General features: G+C 39.8%; 1 protein-coding gene and 1 long non-coding RNA gene across 9 annotated transcripts in view; one reads left to right on the top strand and one right to left on the bottom strand.

Annotated features, from left to right (window-relative positions):
• The window catches only part of MOB3B (MOB kinase activator 3B), a 204,907-nt gene that overhangs the window by 15,619 nt on the left and 166,290 nt on the right, over positions 1-22,998 (top strand). The gene's annotated exons all lie outside the window — the stretch shown is intronic.
• LOC123593641 overlaps positions 1-22,998 on the bottom strand; it is a 66,424-nt gene that overhangs the window by 6,721 nt on the left and 36,705 nt on the right. The gene's annotated exons all lie outside the window — the stretch shown is intronic.

The following is a 22,998-nucleotide window of genomic DNA, read 5'->3' as shown; positions in this document are numbered from 1 at the left end:
GCACTCTCGGGGATGTTTGTTCAGTGTGGAGAGACTGCCCTGACATTTCCAGAGCTCCTGCCCGGATCCAATCCTGCATTTCCTATTATATGTAAAGAGGAACGTCTGGAAAACCGATTTGTAGGCATGACTCTCCTCCAGTTAGTCAGAACTGGGAAAACACGCTATTCTGTCAGATTGACCCAGTGCCATAAACCAAAGTGAAGTGTGCACTGGATTTCCACATAGACGTGGGTTTGATTTGCTATACAACAAACTCTAAGGGTGATCGCCCTGGATGTGGGAATCCAAGGAAGTGGCTGGTAGTTTACTCTGTGTTGAAATGACTCTTGTTTCTCCTGAAAGAGCTTCTTCATAGGTTAGATAGCTTAAAATTCAAAGCCAGGATAGCCTTGTGCGATGTCATAGATAATGAAATATTAAGACATAATCCTCTTGGGATGATCAGTTTTGCACACTTGGGCATTTTTCATTTTTTTTTTTTCAACGTTTATTTATTTTCGGGACAGAGAGAGACAGAGCATGAACGGGGGAGGGGCAGAGAGAGAGGGAGACACAGAATCGGAAACAGGCTCCAGGCTCTGAGCCATCAGCCCAGAGCCCGACGCGGGGCTGGAACTCCCGGACCGCGAGATCGTGACCTGGCTGAAGTCGGACGCTTAACCGACTGCGCCACCCAGGCGCCCCGAGGGCATTTTTCATTTAACAGTAAGACTCACTGTGTGGAAAGGGCTGTATGGTTGGCCCCAGAACTAAAATATCTTTATATTCCTAGGAGAGCAGAAATTGGGATTACTTTATAGCTATCCCTGCCGGGACAGGACAGGAACACTTATCGACACATGTGATACTACAATTTGCCATGGATGGTCACTGGGACAAAGAATGCTGAAATTATCCATTCCCTGTGCATTTCATCCATTCAACCTCCATCTCTGAGGGTGTGATACCTGAAACAAGGTAATAAAAAATAAAAAAAGTGAAGTTCACATCCTCATAGAGTGTCTAAATTTCCAGACAATAGAGAATAAAATTATAGAGTGTTATTAAGTGCTATGAAGGAAATTAGCAGGGCAAGAGAGAGGGTGATTGGGGGAGGTGATGGCTGAACTGAGACTTGAAGTCAGCAATGTAAAGAGCTAGAAGGAGAACATTTCAGGCAGAGAAAACTAGAAGTTCAAAATCCCTGAAAAGAATGTGGGATATTCAAGGAACACAAAGGAGATTAGTTGGGTTGAAGTGAAGGGAAGGGGGAGATTGGTACAATGATAGATTTGGATTGGATATGGCATGGCAGGCCAGGTGGGAGTTTTAAGCCAGAGAGTGGTGTAATGTGATATGTGCTTTAAATTTTTTTTTTTCCAACGTTTATTTATTTTTGGGACAGAGAGAGACAGAGCATGAACGGGGGAGGGGCAGAGAGAGAGGGAGACACAGAATCAGAAACAGGCTCCAGGCTCTGAGCCATCAGCCCAGAGCCTGACGCGGGGCTCGAACTCACGGACCGCGAGATCGTGACCGATATGTGCTTTAAAGACACTGCTTTGGGCACCCCTTGGTGGGCAGGGGGGTGGGGGTACCATTTGGAGAATAGGCAAGAGCGGAAGCAAGGAAGCCAGGTCGAGAGTAGATTTCTGGCATGTTAGGTAAGAACTGTAGTGGCCTAGATAAAAGTAGGGGCAGTGGAGATGGAGAAATCAGACTGATTTGAGAGATGTTTTTAGTCAGTTACTTGGGATACACTGGGGCCCAGGCAAATATCTGTGATCACCAAAGGCAGTTTTCCAAAAGTGCCATTGATTACCCATTGCTTATACGGTCTTTACTGAATTAGTGGGACAGTTTTTTGATAGACAGTAAGTAATCCTCTTTGGCATTACATCTTTAACTTGATGGCCTTAAACCAGGTTAGGTCCCTTACACTTAGAACAACAAAATAAATAATTTAGTTAATTGGACTTTGGTTGTGGTTGAAGCTTCAGTTTCTCAGGTTTCACTTTAGGCTTAAATGTCTGAGAGTGTCTCCTGATACATATCCTATGTGTACACAGAACAAATATATATTCCTGTGCATTTTGACATTTAAATAAAGTAATGTGTTTTTATGATCAGTTTAAACTGTGGATTGCTATCTGTGGTCAAATCATAACGGAATATAATCATACAATTCTGAATGAAGGTAAGAAAGAGGTCCTAATCTGTCATTTACTAAACCTAGATGAAAGCCTATAGCTCACAACTCCACCAGTTGTCCACAATTCTCACCAGTTTGGTTTTTTAATAAGGTCTCAGAAATGTCTAATTCTCAGAAATGTCTATGTGCAAGAATGCTCTGGCATAAGCTATCCTTCGAAACACTGGTGCTTAACAGGCTAGATCAAGATGTTCTTATCACTGAAATCAAGCCATAGCAGACTTTTCTCGTGTCACAGAAAAATTGAAAAATGATCATTCTATATTTCAAGGTTTTCAGCAACATCTTTCTTAAACTTTTGGCACCTTTGATGGTTTATCTACAGTAGAACCTTGTCTGCAATGATACCTTAGTTCTATATTATTTAGTTATTTTATGAGCCAGTGTCTGATTTGGCATACAATGAGTGTATTCACTATTTTATAAATAATCTATCGGTATTTCATAGTTTTGCAAAAATCTCAGGCCTTCCAGATGCTAGCTACTTTAACAAACACATCTAAAGAAAGAAGAATGGATCAAACATGGCAGAAGCATTTTTTCTCATGTAAAGCTTAGAACAGAGGTACTTGAGCAATGGTTGGCTTTTTTCCAAGCAGTGGTCAGGGACACAGAAACCCTTATCCTGTGACTTTGCTATCTTCGATGTAGCTTTCAAGGTTTCACAGCTTATCTTCATCAAGCTGGGACAAAATGGCAAGAGCCAGAGGGGTGTGCATGGGGGCATTGTATGAGCCAGTCTTGGAGGGGCACATGTTACATCCAGCCACATCCTGTCGGTGGGAACTTAGCCACATAGTCATAGTCCCAGCTGAGTGCAAGGGACGCCAGGAAATTTAGCCCAGCTGTGTGCCCAGGAAGAGGAGGGACTATAGTGATCAACAGCTAGCCCGTCTCTGCCATGCTGCTGATACAATTGGAGAAATAGGCCAGCAGTCAAAATGTGTTGGCAGTGGTATGAACGGGAGGAGGAGTTGGGCTGGCAGGATGAGTGACACACATTGTAGATACTCAGTAAAGATTTTCTGCAATCCATTTGAAGAGAACTGGAGTTCTCAAAGCCATAAACAGCTTTCTAATAGGGTTATTTTCTTTTTTACTGAAGAGCAGAAGAAGTATTGTCGAAATAAGAGTTTTGGCCTTTTTTTTTTTTAAGGTTATGCAAATAAGAGACATTATTAATTTGATGGCTTTAAAAAAAAAAAGCATGCTTTTCATACAAGAAATATATTTTTGTAGAAAGATACTGTCATTAGCCTTCTTTAAAAATCAGAACCCATAGCACTTAATTCCCATGGGGACCAACATGTGGAAGGTCCTTCAGTATCATTCACAGCTAATACTACACTGGGCACTAATCGTACATCAAGCATACTGTTACTAAGTTTGCAAACAGCATTTTACTTTATCACCAAGAGACTCTGCAAGATTTCATTTTACAGTTTTTCTTAAACTTATTTTTTTATTTTTATTATTGAACTTATACTATTATTTAAGTGAAAATGTCTTGAGTCTTATCATGTTCTGGATGAATGATTTCTAAGAATCACTTCAGAGGTGAAAGGAGATTATCATTCCTTTTTTTTAAGCTCATTTTATTTTATTTTTTATTTTATTTTTTTAAATTTACATCCAAATTAGTTAGCATATAGTGCAACAATGATTTCAGGAATAGATTCCTTAGTGCCCCTTACCCATTTAGCCCATCCCCCCTCCCACACCCCTCCAGTAACCCTCTGTTTGTTCTCCATATTTATGATTCTCTTCTGTTTTGTCCCCCTCCCTGTTTTTATATTATTTTTGTTTCCCTTCCCTTATGTTCATCCATTTTGTCTCTTAAAGTCCTTATATGAGTGAAGTCATATGATATTTGTCTTTCTCTGACTGACTAATTTCACTTAGCATAATACCCCCCAGTTCCATCCATGTAGTTGCAAATGGCAAGATTTCATTCTTTTTGATTGCCGAGAAATACTCCATTGTATATATACACCACATCTTCTTTATCCATTCATCCATCAATGGACATTTAGGCTCTTTCCATACTTTGGCTATTGTTGATAGTGCTGCTATAAATATGGGGGTGCATGTGTCCCTTCGAAACAGCACACCTGTATCCCTTGTATAAATACCTAGTGGTGCAATTTCTGGGTTGTAGGGTAGTTCTATGTTTAGTTTTTTTAGGAACCTCCATAGTGTTTTCCAGAGTGGCTGCACCAGCTTACATTCCCAAGGAGATTATCATTTCTAAATGCTGAATCTGTAGCACATGACTTTGTAACTGGTTGTTATTCAAAAGATATTTGTTGAGTGCCTACTATGTGTCAGATGCTTTCTAGAAGCTGGAGATTCAACTCTGACTCACAGATGCTTTTAACCTCACCAGTAGATCTGGGGGGACTCAGCCTAACGATCATCTGCTTCCATGGTCGCTGTCAAAACAAGAGCCACGGGACAAAGTATTTACTTTAATCCCTCATACTGAACGCCTCTGCATAGCTGCTTCCTAAAACCACGAAGGAATCAACTGAGACCTGGAAACTCTTCATCAAAAAACTGTTTATTTGTTTTTCCAGTCCTGGTTGCTGTAAGCTGACTTATTCTAAAGCAGTTTATGTTTATAGAGCCTGTGTTATGAGCAGCATGCTAAAGAATGCCAAGTAGTAGAAGACATGCCCAGTGAGGAGAAACTAAGCACCGTGCAGAATATGACAAGTGACAAGACTGGGATGCTGAGTAAGTGCTCCGTGAATTCACAGACTTACAGAGAACCCCTCTGGCTGGAAAGACAAGAGGGAGAAGGAGGCAGCGAAGGATAAGCAGAAGATACTTGTAGGTTTGGATCCCAGTTCTGCCTCTCACTGGCTGTGTGACCATGGGTGAATGTCTTACCTGGTGGAAGCCTCAGTTTCTTTATCTGCAAAAGATAAACCTTAATGCCGATTCATAGACAGGATGATACAAATGTAAAGTGCTTAGCTCTTTAAGCGTCTGAAATGTGGAAAACACTCAGTAAATAATATCAGTAAATGCAGCAAAAACCTCAGTAAATAGTTTTGTGTTTTGTTTGTCTATCAAGTAGCAATATTGCATCATAAGACTGTGGTCAGATGACCTAATTAAAAGGGCTGGCATAGTGCCTACCCTGTGGTTAGCACTCAGTAAATTTTATTATTATTACTATGGAAGATGTAGATAGATGAGAGAGGTCATCTTGGACATGCAGAGGGGACATGTAGTCTGGTGTGGGCTAGAACCCTCTACTACAGTGCATTTGTTCAGATGAGTAGTAGCTGAAAGGTAGGTGACAGTTGTAAAATGTGTGAAACATAAATGAAGAGCCTCTTAATAGAGATGTTGAAGGAAGATTCCAGGATTCCAGAAGAAAATCAAATGCATGATCCCTGAGTTTCCTTCTGACTCTGAGATTCTGTGGTATCTCCCAAACTTCTGGTGATTCCTGAGAAAGACCACAGTGAATCAAAGATCCGTGCAGTAGAGTTCCAGGGTTATAGCCCAGAACACACCAGCAATAAGGCGATGAACATGCTCTGTCTTTTCTGTTTTGACAATAGAAACCATTTGCTGAGAGAAGAGAATGTTTTAATTTTCATGTGGCAATCTGCCCAAGTACTTGACTTTACAGGTAAGGGAGGGAAGCGAAACCCTCCCAAAGAGTATTTGGTGACACGCCATTTCCTGCTCATTTTTTTCCCATTCAATTTTGAGAGCCAGAGTCAAAGAGAGGGAAAAGAGAAGAAGAAATAAAAACAAAACAAAACTTAATTCTCCAGGAAATGAATCTCCAGGCAGAAATGAGACATCCAAACAATATGTCACTTCACATACTTTGTGTTTGGGTCAGTAAGTAGGTCCTGAGTTTGCCAAAGTGCACCTGAAGGCTGATGCAGGACAAGAACCACTCCCTCAAGGCAGGAGGGCCTCCAGCGTTTGTCTCTGAAGACGAGCTGGAGTGGCGTGCAGACTGCTGGTGGAGCTGCTTCCATTGTGTTGGCCTGAGTCCGAGGACAATCTAGTGCATCATTCCCGAAGTGTTCCATGAAATGTGATGTGAAAAGTAAGTTGAGAAAATTCAGGATTAAACAAGCTAAGTATGTTTCTTTACTGGAGGACTCCTCAAGACCTTTGAAATGCCAGCATGAATTTATGAGTGTCCAAGGAGGAGAGTATGAATTCTGTATTCCCCAAAGGTACTGGAAAGTGATACTGTTTGATGTAGAATATATACCTAGAGGCTTGAGCAGCCTTTGGGTAAAGCTGATTTAGGATCAGGAACACCAGGCTACATCATTTCTTTGTTCTTGCCCTTTCTCAGGGGATCCAGATATAGACACAGATGTTTGCAGGCAGCTTTGCCTGTCCAGTGGACAAATGGGGGTCATTATCCAGGAGGGCACAACCATATGGAAATACCTGATGGGGGATGGTAGGGAAAATAATGCCCCCCCCCCAAATGTCCACATTCAAATCTCTAGAACCTGTGAATATTTTACCTTACATGACAAAAGGGACTTTGAGCGTGTGGTTACCATAAAGACACTGAGATAGGGCTGTTATCCTGGAGGATCAGGGTGGGCCCAGTGTAATCAGAGGGAGGAGGCAGGTGAGGGTCTGAGAAGATGCAAGGGCTGAAGTAGAGGTTGGAGGAAGGTGGGCCCATGAGTCAGGGAATGTAGGTAGCCTCTGGAAACTGGAAAAGGCAAAGAAATGGATTCTCCCATAGAGCCTCCAGAAGGAATACAGCCCTGCCACCCATTTTAGGCTTCTGACCTACAAGCTGTAAACTAATACATTTTTGTTGTCGTAAGCCACTAAGTTTATGCTTAAATAATTTGTGACAGCAGCCACAGGAAACTAATATATAGGGTTTGATAATGGTCTCACCTTTCCTGTGTTTGAAGAAGGATGGTTAATATACCCCAGTACCCTTCTAAGACCCTGACACTGGACAGGAGGCCTGCCACTTACCACTATCTGGCCAAGTGGATCCTGCTTTCTGGTTGTCCTTCCTCCACCTTCCCATCCCTGCAGTGGCCAAACATCACTCCAGCTCTTGCTGCCCTGCTTGGATATGCAGTGACCAGTCATCAATGGACTTTGAAAGAAGCGATGCAATTGGTCACTGGTGAGTGATGTGCACCAGCTATTTGCATACTGATTTGTGGACTGAAGAGTCACCTGCCCAGCTTGTACTTCACGCACTTACTAATATGATATTCTGTGGTAACTGAAATCTGAACCTGGTTGTTGTGGGACTGATATTATTTAACCAAACCACGGTCATGGAAATGCATGCCTGTCAGAACTGTGCACAACTGAGGGCTGCATGTATTTAAGTTACGGCACAAATCCTGCAGTATACTTGTTATAACTGGACTGGTGGGCAGCCATGCCCTCATGCATCCACTGCATACCAAAGTCTGCATGTGGCTGCTGCGAGAGTTAGGGATGTTAGCAAACCCTGTATGAATTTGAAGTTGAGCAGAGGGTAGTGCAGCACCATTTGTGCCTCGTTTCCGATGATCACAGTTTAGTTCTCTGGGAAACGGATTCTGAGACGCTGAGATTTGCACGTAGGAGGCTTACTGGAGACTACTTATGGTAACGCCTGGCAGGGAAATGAGGGCAGCAGAATTGGGCAGAGGGAGAGGTAGACTCTGAGGCAGGAGGGGTTGATGGGGGCAGCTCTGAAGCTGGAATGACGCTAAGGCAAGGAGGTCGGGTCTTTGTGTCCGTCAGCCAGTCACTGGATGTGGGCTGCCCAAGCCACAGCAGAGAAGTTCCCTCAGAGAGGTAGCTGTCTGTAAGTGTAATTCCTGGGGACACACTCAGCTCAGAGGCTCTGGCAGCGTCCAACACTCTCAGCAATGAATGCTTCAGTCCTAAAGGGAGCCACAGCACATTACAGGGTCCACCACACCTATGATTCTGGTGCCATCAGACAGCCAAACTTTACAGGGGCCTGAACACTATTTCTCGCAAGGCTCACTCAACTCAGAATCTGGGGCAAAGTGAGAAGAAGAGACTGGATTGCTGACAGACGGTTGAAGGAGGAAGGCAGGGCCACCACCTTCTAGCCCAGAATTACCCTCTTCCAGGGTAAAGAACGGAGTGAAGGCCCTCTGGGCCTCATTGGCCTCTGCTTGCATTTTCACTTAAGACAACTTGTTAACGTGAAAGGAGTTGAAGGTCTTGTGCCTTGGTCTTGTCTTGGCCTCTTAGGGCACTTGGACTCTGAATTGGAACAGAGGAAGGAAATGACAAAAACTTGAAATTGAAAGTTGCTGAGACTGACATTCATAGTCAATTTTTCCTGTAGTAAAATATAGATATCTTGTAAAGAAGAGATGAAGTTTTTTTCACTCCCTGCCCCTCCTTCCCTGTCCTCCTTTTTTCCTTTTGGTTCTTAGACCCCACACATGTATCAGCTTTACTGCAGGTTAGTTATCCAAGCTCTTTAGTGTCTGAATCGGGAAACAGTGGGGTCAGTACTTCTCATTCGCTGAAGTGACTGATCAGCTCACGCTTCAGGTTTTGAGGACTGCCCCGCCCTCCAAAGAAAGGGAGGGTTGGCAGATCTCTGAAGTCAGTAGGGGGATGACCAGGGCAATAGAGAACTTTGTCACGAAGGGCTGGCATCATGTTTTAGAATTGCTGATACCAATGCTCAGGCTAGATGCCAGGGAAAAAAAGATCAGTGCACACTTCATGTGGTAGTCTCTTTAGAAAGACTGAAGATGCCGCTGCCTGTAACCATTTAGATTTGACATCCTGATGGACTGAGTGTCTGGAGGCTACCTGACATGGCCTCCTCATCTGGAGAACCAAGTCTGACCCATCCAGAGTGGCCACCTGGGGAGGCAGAGTTAGGAAAGATGCTGAGGACAGAAGGAGCCGCTGGCTGACTGGCTGATGGTTGCCCTGACATGCACCTGGGGAGGAGTGGATGTGTGGGGAGGCTGATGTGTATTTGGCCATCTCAGGACTGGAGTGTCCACCAGTAGTCCTCAGGTGGCTGAAGGGAGTTTTTGTTTGTTTGTTTAAATGATATCCAATTCTTACCTTTAACCCATTGTGGGACATGCTATAGTTTTTGAGTTATTTAGAGGTAACATGTTGAATGTAGGATGATAAGTGAAAGAGGTAATTGTCTAGTCTCTAGACTTTAGGGAAAAAGTGAAGGAAAATTAAATCCCAAAATGAGGGTTTGGGATGAGGAAGAGAGAGTGGTATTGGAATGTGTAAATATTCTTTGGTATTGTTAGTGTGTAGGGGACACAGATCAGGTGGTCCATGAACACGGTTCTAGGTCCTATGTGGCTGGACCAGTTGATATGAAGGTTGCTTTGGTTTCAAATTTGCTCTGATAGCAGGTAACGAAGTATGACAATAGAGCTGATGGCGCTATGCTTAGCAAATGATGACTAGAAACCAAAGACCTACCTAATCAGTAGGGAGAGGGACTGCATGTATTTGGAAGAAATAAGGAGAGCTGAACTTGGTGGCAGAAGAGTGGAGGACAAACAGGGTTAGATTCCTGAAAGAGCATCAAGGATTTTTTAAATGTCCTTTTGTCCAGCAACATCTGTTTTTGTCAAGCAAAAAGCAAAAATGTCAGTTCTCTGACATTTTCCCTTGCTGGAAGTATATTACTTTGCTCAACATGGAGTTCTCATCTCATAAATAGCATTAAAAAAATTTTTTTAGATCGTATTGCTATAGAGTTTTAAACAAGGACTCTTCATCTGTTTGGTAAGGACACCTGTTTGTGCTTTCTGTAACTTAAATTGCATAATAGGGGCCCCTGGGTGGCTCAGTCAATTGAGTGTCCGACTTCTGCTCTGGTCGTGATCCCAGAGTTCATGTGTTCGAGCCCCACATCAGACTCTGTGCTGTCAGCATGGAGCCCATTTCGGATCCCTTGTCCCCCTCTCTCTCTGCACCTCCCAGCTTGCTCTCTCTCTCTCTCTCTCTCTCTCTCTCTCTCTCAAATAAAAATAAAAAACAAAAAGAAACAATAAATTTCATAATAAGGCAGCTTGGTAAAGCAACTTTGCATTTCCCTAAGATACCTTACAGGTAGAAAGTCACCATTTTCCCAGTAGAGGGAACTTGAGACATAGAAAGAAACTAAAGGTCAAACAGACTCAATTAAAGTAGCTTTTTTGGCACCTCAGTTCTGGATTTCTGGTTAATGGGGGATTTTTTTCAATTATTATTTGGAAGTTTTCAGTAGTTCTGAGGTCTAGTCAAGTATGCCACAACATTTAAGAACAGGACACAGTTAAGGTAGGTGTAAATGCCAGAAATCGAAATTGAACCTGTCTGTATAAGACTACTTAAAAAGCTGATTTCCAGATGAAAAATTCATAAATATTTCGAGATATCTGTAAATTATGAACCAGTTCAAGGTAAAAATGGCAAAATTATAATTCTATCTAATGTAAGACAGCTCTGAATGTTGTAAACAATATCTAAAATAAAATTATGCCCTCAAGATCCTTCAGTGTTAGCATACACTGTTTTCCTGTACTGACAAACAAACACACAAAGCCATTCATTTCCTGCTTTAACTTGTCCCTTGGAAGGTGGGATACTGGCATAATATGACTCATTTCCCTCACAAACCGGATGTTGCCATTCTAACGAGAAATGGCATGGGTGGAAAGCAAATTAATAAATATTAAAGTGTCTGTCCTAGGAAACTGTTAAATTGGACAGTGAATGATGCAGTGACTCAACTGAAAATGTACGTTGGATTAGATATGATTAATATTCCAGTTATTAGACTGATGAAGATGTCCTAACCTGACACATTTCCTATCCATGTGCTTTAAATAAGGATCCTGAGTTCATCTTGCTGCGCCTATTAGAATAATGATTCGTTTACATGATTACTTGCTTCGTGAACCTAACATGTTAATAGGCTTGCCTCCTTAGTCATCCTTTAAAGAAGGTTCTTATTGGACTGTTGAATCATAAGGAGACAGGGCTTTTGGGTTCTAGCCTCATCCTCTGGCTTAGATGTGATTTTACTTTGTTCCTTAGTCTTTTCATACATAAAAGAAATAAATTATTAGCATTAGCTGTGAGGTATAAAAGTAAATGCATTTGCCTATTTAAGTCCTTGAGTAAAATCTTTAAATTACATAAAACTCTATTACACTATTCATATTTTAATAAGAGAAGGAAAACATATCCCTTAATGAATTTAGGAACTTGGATTAGGGTAAATTGGTCAGACAGTTTAGAATTTAAGTTCATGATTCTTTTCTAGTCCACTTCCTGGATAGTAATTGATGCATATACAGATAAATTTGGTAACATGCACTTTGAAAGTCCTGTGTTAAGATCTTGTTCTTTGAATCAGAGGTTACATCCTGGCAGTCTATTTTGGGCCTCAGAGATGTTTTATTTGTTCATGGAAAGCACCGATTTTTTTTTTTAGTTGTCAACCTCTAGAAACACAGAGATTTCACATAAAAATTAGGATTTCCAGTTACTCTTTAAAAATCAGAAAATCCAGCAGTACTAGGTTTTATACCCACATCAGCAACAGCTGCTAGCACTGAGGACCTGCCCCCTTTAAATAATACCTGAGCCGCAGTACTATTTTGTCTCTTCCTCTGCCTGACAGCTCAACACATTTGTGTATGAGACCCTGATTCTACAGGGTCTACAGACCAGTGTTCTCTGTTGGCCTAGATGGGAAAACTCTGGCATTGAGAGTAGATGATTTAGGCATTATTAAGTGGTATTTGTATTCCAAGAGATTAAGTACCTGAAAGATGACTTATGGTACTGCTGCCTTGAATGGTCCTTTCCCAAGATGTGAGTTCTAACTTTTTTCTACTTTCTCTTGTTTATCCAAAGATGCATTTGCAAATGTTTTATCAAACCTGTAGCATAACGAGCCTTCCCCTCCCAACACAGACATCACACATCATACGCTTATTCCAGCAACTCCTCTAATTAATGGTCTAGCACAATTCATAAGATTCCCAAAGCCAATTAAACAATGCTCACCCTGTACCTCCCAGTAGATTGGAGAGTAGCTTGGCAAAGGCAGTGATTGATATGAAAAGTAACCACGTATTCTTAAGCACTTTTAGCACTGTTGTTACTCTATGAGGCACAAGCTTTCAACACAGTGGCCTTTTATCCTCTGTGCTTTTGGAGGGTGAGAACACCATGAAAGCTACAAGCACCACAGCTTTCCTAGGAGCTGGGAATAAAGGCTGGGGGGGATGAGGGGGAGGGAAGGGAGTGACAGTCAGGGGAGGGAGATCGCAGCTGTCATCTGAATAGTATTTTCCTCTTTCATTATCCCCTTGTCTTAAATCCCCATCCATTCATATTCATGGTTTCCACCTCTCTGCACACGGCCAAGGCCAGCTTCCTTTGCACATTTTATTTCCTTGTCTGTCTGGGATTTTCATTTGGATTTCTAAGAATCATTGAACTGTTTCAGAAAAAGAATCAGCTAGTAGAAACTGGAGATGGTTGGTAGAGAATCTTCTGGGAGGAATTTATTTAAGCATAACAAGTTAATGCCAAATATATATAGTAAGTTAACTTTATGTCCATTGATCTTTATTTATTTTCATTTATTTCTTACTAATTCAGTGGTTATTTAGTTCCACATGGAGGAAGGCTGTATTCATATTCATGTTATAAGAGAAAAAAATGAGGGAAACATTTTATATTCTAATTACTCAAGTAATACGTATTTAGTGTAGAAAGTAAAACTACGAAAATTCAGGAGATGCAAAGAAGACATTTGAAATTACCCTATCTTACCACCTAATTATTGTTAATTTTCGAGTTTATTTCTTTTCAGTCAAACATGTGTGTGTATTTTTTAGGAAAATTAAGATAATTTTAGATGTGCTATTTTATTATCTACTTGTGTATGTGTAAAATTAAATCATAAATATTTCCATATCTTCAGATGTTATATTGAAGCTTTAAAAATGTCTCTATAGAATTGCATTATATGGATGCTTTGTGATTGATCTATTTTTAGCAAGATAGGTTTATCACATCCAAGCTTTGTGCACATCTATGATTTTTCCTTTGGAAAAATTCCCAGAAGTAACTTGTGGGTCAAAAGATATGACTAGGCTTTATAGTAACCCCCAGGAAGGTTGTAGGAACTGAATGAAGCCCCTAGTGGCATTTTATGAGAGCTCTAAATAGGGAAATTTTCTGAGAATGCCTTTTTGGGAAGCTGCTCTGAATATACTTTGACTGCTTTTACCTAGATTTTTTTTTTACATAGATATTTTTACTCTATGAAGAAGGCTAACCATTTAAGTTTCTTGGCTTACAGAACAATGTTTGGAAAAAGCCTAGTCCATCTTGACCATCATCCTAATCAACATTTGTTTTATATCATGAATGAAAGACCAACTCTTCTGTAAGAAAACATAAATGACTGCTGGAGAACATGTATTTGCTTTGAGAACTCTTGGGACCAAGAAAATAAAATATTTAATAATGACAGCATAATGAGGCCATAGGGGTACTGAAAATGTTAATTAAAGAATGATTTTAAAGTTCCCCAGAAGCCTAGGGAGAGTGTGGAGTATGTCCTGCAGGCTTCCCAGGAGAAGGATTCAGTTCAGAATAGGTAGATTCCTTTGTTGACAAACACTAATATGTTGTAACTACTGGGAGTAGCTTGATTAAGTCGGAGCTAAATTTTTAAACCCATCCACAGTTTCCCCTCTTACAAATGTAATGCACCGTATTTACTGGAGTCCTTTTATTCTATTGAGAAGGTGTACCACAGCTAAACACATGCATATCTTTAAACATGTAGGCTACAGAACTAAAATTTTAAAACATATCTGGAAAAGTTTAGAAGTGAATATTGTACTGTCTCTATGCATAGTATCACAATTTACAACGAAAGGGCCATAGGAACATAAGCCCTGAACTGACCGACTGAATTAGAACTTCAGGCTCTGGTCAAAAGAATGCTTTATAAATAGATCGAATATGGATAAGTGCTTCCTAGTATTGTCTAATGAAAGTTTTCAGTGGTCCTTTTGAGTTTAAAGGGGTTTCTAACCACCAGCAGTAAAACTGGATTTTGCTATAGTTGCTTACTTGGCAAACGTAACCTCCTGTTGTCCATGCAGTAGACTAACCATGTAAAGACTACATGACTTGATTACACAACCTGATGCCAACGTGAAACTCCAATTGGAAAACTCACTATATTTTAGAGTTATAAAAGCAATGAATTTTTTTGTTTGTTTTTAATGATTCTACTTACAAAATCTATAAATTGGAGTAATGTAGAAGGATAAAGCTGTTGCATGCCTTGTAAGAGAAATCTATGCTAATTATAATAGTATGTTGCCAACATGATTGATTTGTAAGAGATGTTGTCCCATTGAGGTCCTGGGACCTGTAGTTCCTGTTCCCTGAGGACAGACTTCCATGAGATGCAGAAAGGAATTCTGCATCTTTCTTTACAGTAAAGGGAACTCTTGAAATTTTACATTTCTAGAGTGAATGTCCAAGATTAATCTTTCCTGATGGTTCTTCTGCTGGAATATCGAGCTCCATAAAGTACTTATCAGCAACCACATTAATAATATATGAAGCTGGCCCAGTAACTAAGAAATATGGAGTTCAAACCCATTATTTAGATTTTTATACATCAACCAATAGCAATTCTCCTGAATTTCATTCATTCACCATATTCTTGTATTCATTCCTTCATTCACGTATTAACTCATACCTGAACTGTCTAAATTGAGTGCAGCAGACATCTGAAGCCATAAGGATCAGCTTCTTGCCCTCAAGATCACAGCCCAGTGGCACAGAGAGAAGAATTCTAATAGTGTGGTTAGTGCTACCAAGGAAGCGTGCTTGATGACAGGCACGGGGACGGAGTAGCTAACCCTGCCTCAGAGTCCGTTCTGTGTCCCTCAGCTTCTTTCATTTTATTTTACTTTCTGTTTTACTCTAGAGCCTGCCTAATCTGATTGTGGACACAGAGCAGCAGCGTCTGCCTCACTGGCAGTTTGTGAGAATTGCAGCATCTTGACCCCATGCAGACCTATTGAATCATGGCTTGCATATTAACAAGATCCAAATTTTGTCAAATGATTAAATCTCCTCATGTGTGAATCAAAGGGGTACCGTTACAAATGTTTCCTCTTAAAAGAGTGAGCAGAGAGAACCCACTCTTAATCAATGGGTGTTGGAATAATTGAGTAATAATAGCTCCCTTCCTGATACGTCTACTGCTTGCCAGTGTGGCTGTTGAATGACTCGGACATAGGATCTTACTCATTTCTCTGTGTAACCTGCAAGAAAGGAATACTTCTCCCCATTTTGTAGAAGCTCACAGGGCTCAAGGGATGTGTCCAAGGCCAAAGCCTTGCTCCTGCTCCATACAGACTATCCAATACTGTAGACATATCCCCGAAAGCTTGCTTTACACTTCATTTCCTCGTGTCTGTCAGTTTCATGATAGCAGTTCAGTCTGCCAAGCGCAAACAGATCTGAAGCCAGAGTTATTTTCTGCTCCAAATACAATTAATAATTGCTCTCAATTTGCTAGCAGGAAGCCTGGCCAGTTCCCAAAGGCAGTTTTGGTCAGTGGTTGAATCCCCTGGTATGCTTATTTATGGAGCTAGATATTAGATGAATTACTTCTCCAAAAATCTTCAGGTAGACCCCACCTTGGGGATCATTTGGGCAACAGTTGGCCGGCAGACTGTCAGAAACCTGGGCCTTCAGAGACTGTTTCTTTGCTATAAGATGTACTTTACTCAGGGAATGCGTATTGAATCAACTTTTAAAAGATTTTGTGTTTTAGATTCATGGCATCTGTTTTTCTTTTCAAGCTTTTTCTATTCCATTTCTTTTTCTGTTCAGTTAAAGAAAGAGTGTGACATTTTACAGTCATTGTAGTAAGTGTGAACATTGTGAGGATACGTGAAGACAAGTTAATAATCTCTCCCCTAATTTTCCTGCTCACTTCCTTCCTCCCACTTCCTCCACAGACTGACTTGTGTGGTTCCACACCTTTCTCCTTCCTCATACCAATGTACACAAACAGATTTGTGCATATGCAGGGTTTTCATTTTTATAGAAATACTCTGCTATTTGCTTTTAATATGTCTTGAACATCCCTCTCTCTACTCTCACCTCTCATTTGCAGAATTCATTTTTCTTCACTACAAGGACTCTCAATTTGAGGTGAGGAAAATAAGACTGTTTCAGTTAAGTATCTCAGACTGGAGTTTAAGGAGCTACGCCATAAAGGCAGCAATGCAAAATAAAAGGTGCATGTAAATGTGAAAATGCCTGCATTAATCTTTAAGGAATTATCTTTCTAATCTAGATTATTAAAAAAGAGTGGTTTGTGCTGATCTACGTCTTTTTCTCCACTCTCTAGAACTAAGCAGTTTGATTGATGGTGACTGTTTCTGGACAGAAAATATGTCTCATTCTGACAGGATTATTGCAGCCACCTGAAATGTTCTAAAAGTATGCTACACTCATTTCTCTCTCTTTCTATTATCATTATTTATTTATTTATTTATTTATTTATTTATTTATTTTTGTCATGATAAGTGTACTCTCTAATCCCCAACACCTACCTATCCCCCTCCCCTCTGCTAGCATCAGTTTGTTCTCTGTAGTTAAGACTCTGTTCTTGGTTTGTCTGTCTGTCTGTCAGTCTGTCTCTCTCTCTCTGTCTCTCTTTTTCTTTCCTAAGTGCATTTGTTTTATTTCTTAAATTTCACAAAAGAAGATCATATGGTATTTGTCTTTCTCTGACAGATTTATTTCATTCAGGATTATACTCTCTAGCTCCATCCATGTTGTTGCAAATGGCAAGATTCCATTCTTTTTTTATGGCTGACTAATAAATATTACATTGTATTTATATATATACCACAGCTTCTTTATCCATCATCTGTTAGTGGACACGTGGGCTGCTTCCATAGTTTGGCTATTGTAAATAATGCTGCAGTAAACATAGGAGTGCATGTATCCCTTTGAATTAGTATTTTTGTATTTTGAGGGTAAATACCCAGTAGTGTGATTACCAGATCATAGGGTAGTTCTGTTTTTAACTTAAAAAAATCAATTGTATTTCTTTTTTCTTTTTTTAGTTTATTTATTTATTTTGACAGAAAGTGCAAGCAGAGGAGGGGCAGAAAGAGACGGAGAATCACAGGCAGGCTTTGTGCTGTCAGTGCAGAGTTGGATGCAGGGCTCCAACTCACAAAACTGCAAGACCATAACCTGAGCCAAAATCAAGAGTTGGATGCTTAATTGACTGAGTCACCCAGGTGCCCCTATTTTTACTTTTTGAGGAACCTTCATACTGGTTTCCATAGTGGTTGCACCCATTTACATTCCCACCAATGGTACAAGAGGGTTCTTTGTCTCCGTATCCTCGTCAACACTTGTTGTTTTTTCTGTTTTTTATTTTAGCCATTCTTATGGGTCTGAGGTGATATCTCATTGTGGTTTTGATTTGCATTTCCCTGATGATGAGTGATGTTGAGCAACTCTTCATGTATCTGTTGGCCATCTGTATGTCTGCTTTAGAAAAATGTCTGTTCATGTCTTCTGCCCATTTTTTCTTTATTTTTTTTTAGTGTATTTATTTATTTTTGAGAGAGACAGAGACAGTGTGAGCAGGAGAGGGGCAGAGAGAGGGGGGTAGAGAGAGAGAATCCTAAGCAGGCTCCACGCTATCAGCACAGAGCCCAACATGGGGCTTGAACTCCCAAACCGTGAGATCTGACCTGGGCCAAAACCAAGAGTCAGACACTTAACTGACTTGAGCCACCCAGGCACCCCTGCCCATTTTTAATTGGATTGTTTGTGTTTTGGATGTTAAGCTATATCAGTTCTTTCTATATTTTGGATACTATCCTTTCATCAAATATGTCAAATTTGCAAATATTTCCCCCATTCAATAAGTTGCCTTTCAGTTTTGCTGATTGTTTCTTCTGCTATGCAGAAGCTTTTTTATTTTTATTTTTTGTTAGAGAGAGAGTGTGTGAACAGGAGAGAGGGGCAGATGGGGGGAGAGAAAGAGAATCATAAGCAGGCTCCATGTTCAGCAGAGAGCTCAACACAGGGCTCAATCCCACAACCCTAGGATCATGACCTAAGCCGAAATCAAGAGTCAGATGCTCAAATGAGCCACCTAGGTGCCCCTGTGCAGAAGCTTTTTATTTTGATGTTGTCCTAATAGCTTATTTTTGCTTTTATTTCCCTCGCCTCAGGAGACATATCTAGAAAAATGTTGCTATGGCTAATGTCAGAGAAATTGCTGCCTGTGCTCTCCTCTAGGATTTTTTATGGCTTCAGGTCTCACATTTATGTCTTTAATCTATTTTGAGTTTTTTTTGTGTGTGTGTACATGGTGTAAAAAAGTGGTAATTGGATTCTTTTGCATGTAACTGTCCAGTTTTCCCAAAAGCATTGTTGAGGAGACTTTTTCCCATCATATATTCATTCCTCCTTTGTTGAAGATTGATTGACCCTATAATTGTGGGTTTATTTCTGGGTTTTCTATTCTATTCTATTCTTTTGAACTATGTGTCTGTTTTAATGCCAGCACTATACTGTTTTAATTGCTACTGCCTTGTTTTTTTAAAAATTTTTTTAATGTTCATTTTTTTTTTATTAAAAATTTTTTTTTAATTTTTTTTTTCAATGTTTATTTATTTTTGGGACAGAGAGAGACAGAGCATGAACGGGGGAGGGGCAGAGAGAGAGGGAGACACAGAATCAGAAACAGGCTCCAGGCTCTGAGCCATCAGCCCAGAGCCTGACGCGGGGCTCAAACTCACGGACCGCGAGATCGTGACCTGGCTGAAGTCGGACGCTCAACTGACTGCGCCACCCAGGCGCCCCTAAAATTTTTTTTTTAATGTTTAATTCATTATCTTTGAAAGAGAGAGACAGAGACAGAGTGCGAGCAGGGGAGGGGCAGAGAGAGAGAGGAATTTGAAGAATTGAGAGAATTTGAGAGAATTTGAGAGAATTTGAAGCAGGCTCCAGGCTCTGGGCTATCAACACAGAACCCGACACAGGGCTCGAACTCATGGACCATGAGATCATGACATGAGCCGAAATTGGACGCTTAACTGGCTTAGCCACCTAAGCGCCTCTTTAATGTTCATTTATTTTTGAGAGACAGAGACAGAGTGTGAGCAAGGGAGAGGGAGAGGGAGACACAGAATCCGAAGCAGGCTCTAGATTCTGAGCTATCAGCACAGAGCCCAATCCAGGGCTCAAACTCACAAATCATGAGATCATGACCTGAGCTGAAGGTGGATGATTAAGCCACCAATTGAGCCACTCAGGTGCCCCGCTACTGCCTTGTAATATAACTTGAAATCTGGAATTGTGATACCTTAAGTTTTGTTCTTTTTAAATATTGCTTTGCCCATTCGAGGTCTTTTGTGGTTCCACACAAATTTTAGAATTGTTTATTCTAGTTCTTTTTTTTTTTTTTTTTCAACGTTTATTTATTTTTGGGACAGAGAGAGACAGAGCATGAACGGGGGAGGGGCAGAGAGAGAGGGAGACACAGAATCGGAAACAGGCTCCAGGCTCTGAGCCATCAGCCCAGAGCCCGACGCGGGGCTCGAACTCACGGACCGTGAGATCGTGACCTGGCTGAAGTCGGACGCTTAACCGACTGCGCCACCCAGGCGCCCCTGTTTATTCTAGTTCTGTGAAAAATGCTGTTGGTATTTTGATAGGGATTGCATTAAATCTGAAGATTTCTTTGGGTGCTATAGACATCTTAAGACTATTTGCTGTCCCAATCCATGAGCATGGGATGTCTTTCTATTTCTTTGCATCATCTTGAATTGTTTTCAGAAATTTTTTATAGTTTTCAGAGTCTTTCACTTCTTTGGTTAAGTTTATTCCTAGATATTTTATTGGTTTTGGTGCATTTGTAAATGGGACTGTTTTCTTAATTTCACTTTCTGTGGCTTCATTATTAGTGTATAGGAATGCAGCGCATTTCTGTACATTGATTTTGTATCCTGAAACATTACTGAGTTCATTTATCAATTCCAGTAATTTTTTTGTTTGTTTTGTTTTGTTTTTTGGTGGAGTGTTAGCATTCCCTATATATAGTATCATGTCATGTGCAAATACTGAGAATTTCACTTCTTTCTCACCAGTTTGGATGACTTTTATTTCTTTATGTTTTCTAATTACTATGGCTAGGATTTCCAGTGCTATGTTGAATAAAAGTGGTGAGAGTGAATATCCTTGTCTTATTCCTCACCTTAGGGGAAGAGCACTTAGTTTTTCCCCATTGAATATGATGTTAGCTGTTTTTCTTTTTTCTTCTTCTTCTTCTTTTTTTTAATGTTTATTTATTTTTGAGAGAGACAGAGACAGAATGCAAGTGGGTTAGGGGCAGAGAGAGAGGGAGACACAGAATCGGAAGCAGGCTCCAGGCTCTGAGCTGTCAGCACAGAGCCTGATGCAGGGCTCAGACTCACGAGCCATGAGATCATGACCTGAGCCGAAGTCAGAAGCTCAACCGACTGAGCCACCCAGGTGCCCCAGCTGTGTGTTTTTCATATATGGCCTTTAATATGTTGAAGTTTGTTCCCTCTAGATAAACTTTGCAGAGGGTTTTTATCATGGCATTGTACTTTGTTGAATGCTTTTTCTGCACCTATTGAAATGATCATCTGGTCTTTATCCTTTCTCTTACTGGTGTGACTTGTCACGTTGATTGTTTTCTGAATATTGAACCACACTTGCATCCCAGGAATAAATCCCACCTGATTGCAATATATGTTTTTTTTAATGTATTGTTGGATTTGGTTTGCTAATATTTTGTTGAGGATTTTTGCATCTATATTCATGAGAGATATTGGCCTGTAGTTCTCTTTTTTTGTGGTGTCTTTATCTGGTTTTGGAATTAGAGTAATGCTGGCCTCATACAATGAATTTGGAAGCTTTCTTTCCTCTTCTATTATTTGGAATGATTTGAGAAGAATAGGTCTTAACTCTTCTTTAAATGTTTGGTAGAGTTCATCTGTGAAGCCATCTGGTTCTGGACTTTTGTTCGTTGGAGTTTTTTGATGACTGAGTCAATTTCATTGCTGGTAGTTGATCTGTTCAAATTTTCTATTTCTTCCTTTTTTAGTTTTAATAGATTATGTTTCTGGGAATTTATCCATTTCTTTTAGGTTGTCTAATTTGTTGGTATATAGGTTTTCATAATACTCTTCTATAATTGTTTGTATTTCTGTGGTGTTGGTTGTTATTTCTTCTCTGTCGTTTGTGATTTTGTTTATTTGGATCCTCTCTCTCTCTCTCTCTCTTTATGAGTCTGGCTAGATGTTTATCAATTTTGTTGATCTTTTCATAGAACTAGCTCCTGGTTTCATTGGTCTGTTCTTTTTTTTTTTTTTTTTTTTTTTTTAGTTTCTATATCATTTATTTCTGCTTTAATCTTTATTATTTCCTTCCTTTTGTTGGTTTTAGGTGGGTTTTTTTTTATTGTTCTTTTCCTAGCTCCTATAGGTGTAAGTTTATGTTGTTTATCTGGTATTTATTTGATATTTTTCTTGCTTCTTGAGGTAGGCCTGTTTTGCTATAAACTTCCCTTTTAGAACCACTTTTGCTGCATCCCAATGATTTTGGGCCATTGTGTTTTCATTTTCATTTGTTTCCATGTAATTTTTGACTTCTTTGATTTCTTGGTTGACCAATTCACTGTTTAGTAGCATGTTATTTAACCTCCATGTGTTTGTGGTCTTTCCATATTTTTCCTTGTGGCTGATTTCTAGTTTCATATTATGGTGAGAAAAGACGTATGGTATGACTCTGATTTTTTTAAATTTGTTGAGACTTGTTTTGTGGCCTAATATGTGATCTATTCTGGAATATGTTTTGTGTGCACTTGAAAAGAATGTTTTTCTGTGGCTTTAGGGTGAAATGTTCTGTGTATGTCTGTTAAATCTATCTGATCCAGTGTGTCATTCAAAGCCACTGTTTTCTTGTTAATTTTCTATTTGGATGATCTGTCCATTGATGTAAGTGGGGTGTTAAAATTCCTTACCATTCTTGTATTACTATCAATTATTTCCTTTATGTTTGTTATTGTTTTATGTATTTGGGTGTTCCACGCTGGGTGCATAAATACTTACAATTGTTATATCTTCCTATTGGATTGTCCCCTTTATTATGATATAGTGACCTTTTTTATCTCTTATTATAGTCTTTGTTTTAAAGTCTATTTTGTCCCATGTAAGTATTGCTACCCCGGTTTTCTTTTGATATCCATTTGCATGATAAATGTTTCTCCATTCCCTCACTTTCATTCTGTGGGTGACTTTAGGACTGAAATGAATCTCTTATAGGCAGCATATAGATGTTTTTTTTTTCCCCCAGTCTGTCACCTTATGTATTTTGGTTGGAGTGTTTAGTCCATTTACAAAGTAATTATTGATAGATATGTGTTTATTGCTATTTTGTTACTTGTTTTATGGTTATTTCTATAGATTTTATCTGATCCTTTCTTTTTCTTGTTCTCTTTCATGGTTTTTTGGCTTTCTTTAGTGATATACCTGGATTCCGTTCTCTTTATTCTTTGCATATCTGTTACTGGTTTGTGATTTGTAGTTACCATTAGGTTTGTATGTAACATCTTATGCATATAGCAGTCTGTATTAAGTTGATGGTCTTTTACAAAAAGGAGCAATGACAAAAAAATAAAATAATAAAAGTATGCTGCACTAATTTCTCCA

Source organism: Leopardus geoffroyi, chromosome D4, assembly GCF_018350155.1.
Source record: "Leopardus geoffroyi isolate Oge1 chromosome D4, O.geoffroyi_Oge1_pat1.0, whole genome shotgun sequence".
NCBI lineage: Eukaryota > Metazoa > Chordata > Mammalia > Carnivora > Felidae > Leopardus > Leopardus geoffroyi.
The sequence above is the reverse complement of the archived record's forward strand: the minus strand, read 5'-3'. Positions and strand labels throughout refer to the sequence as shown.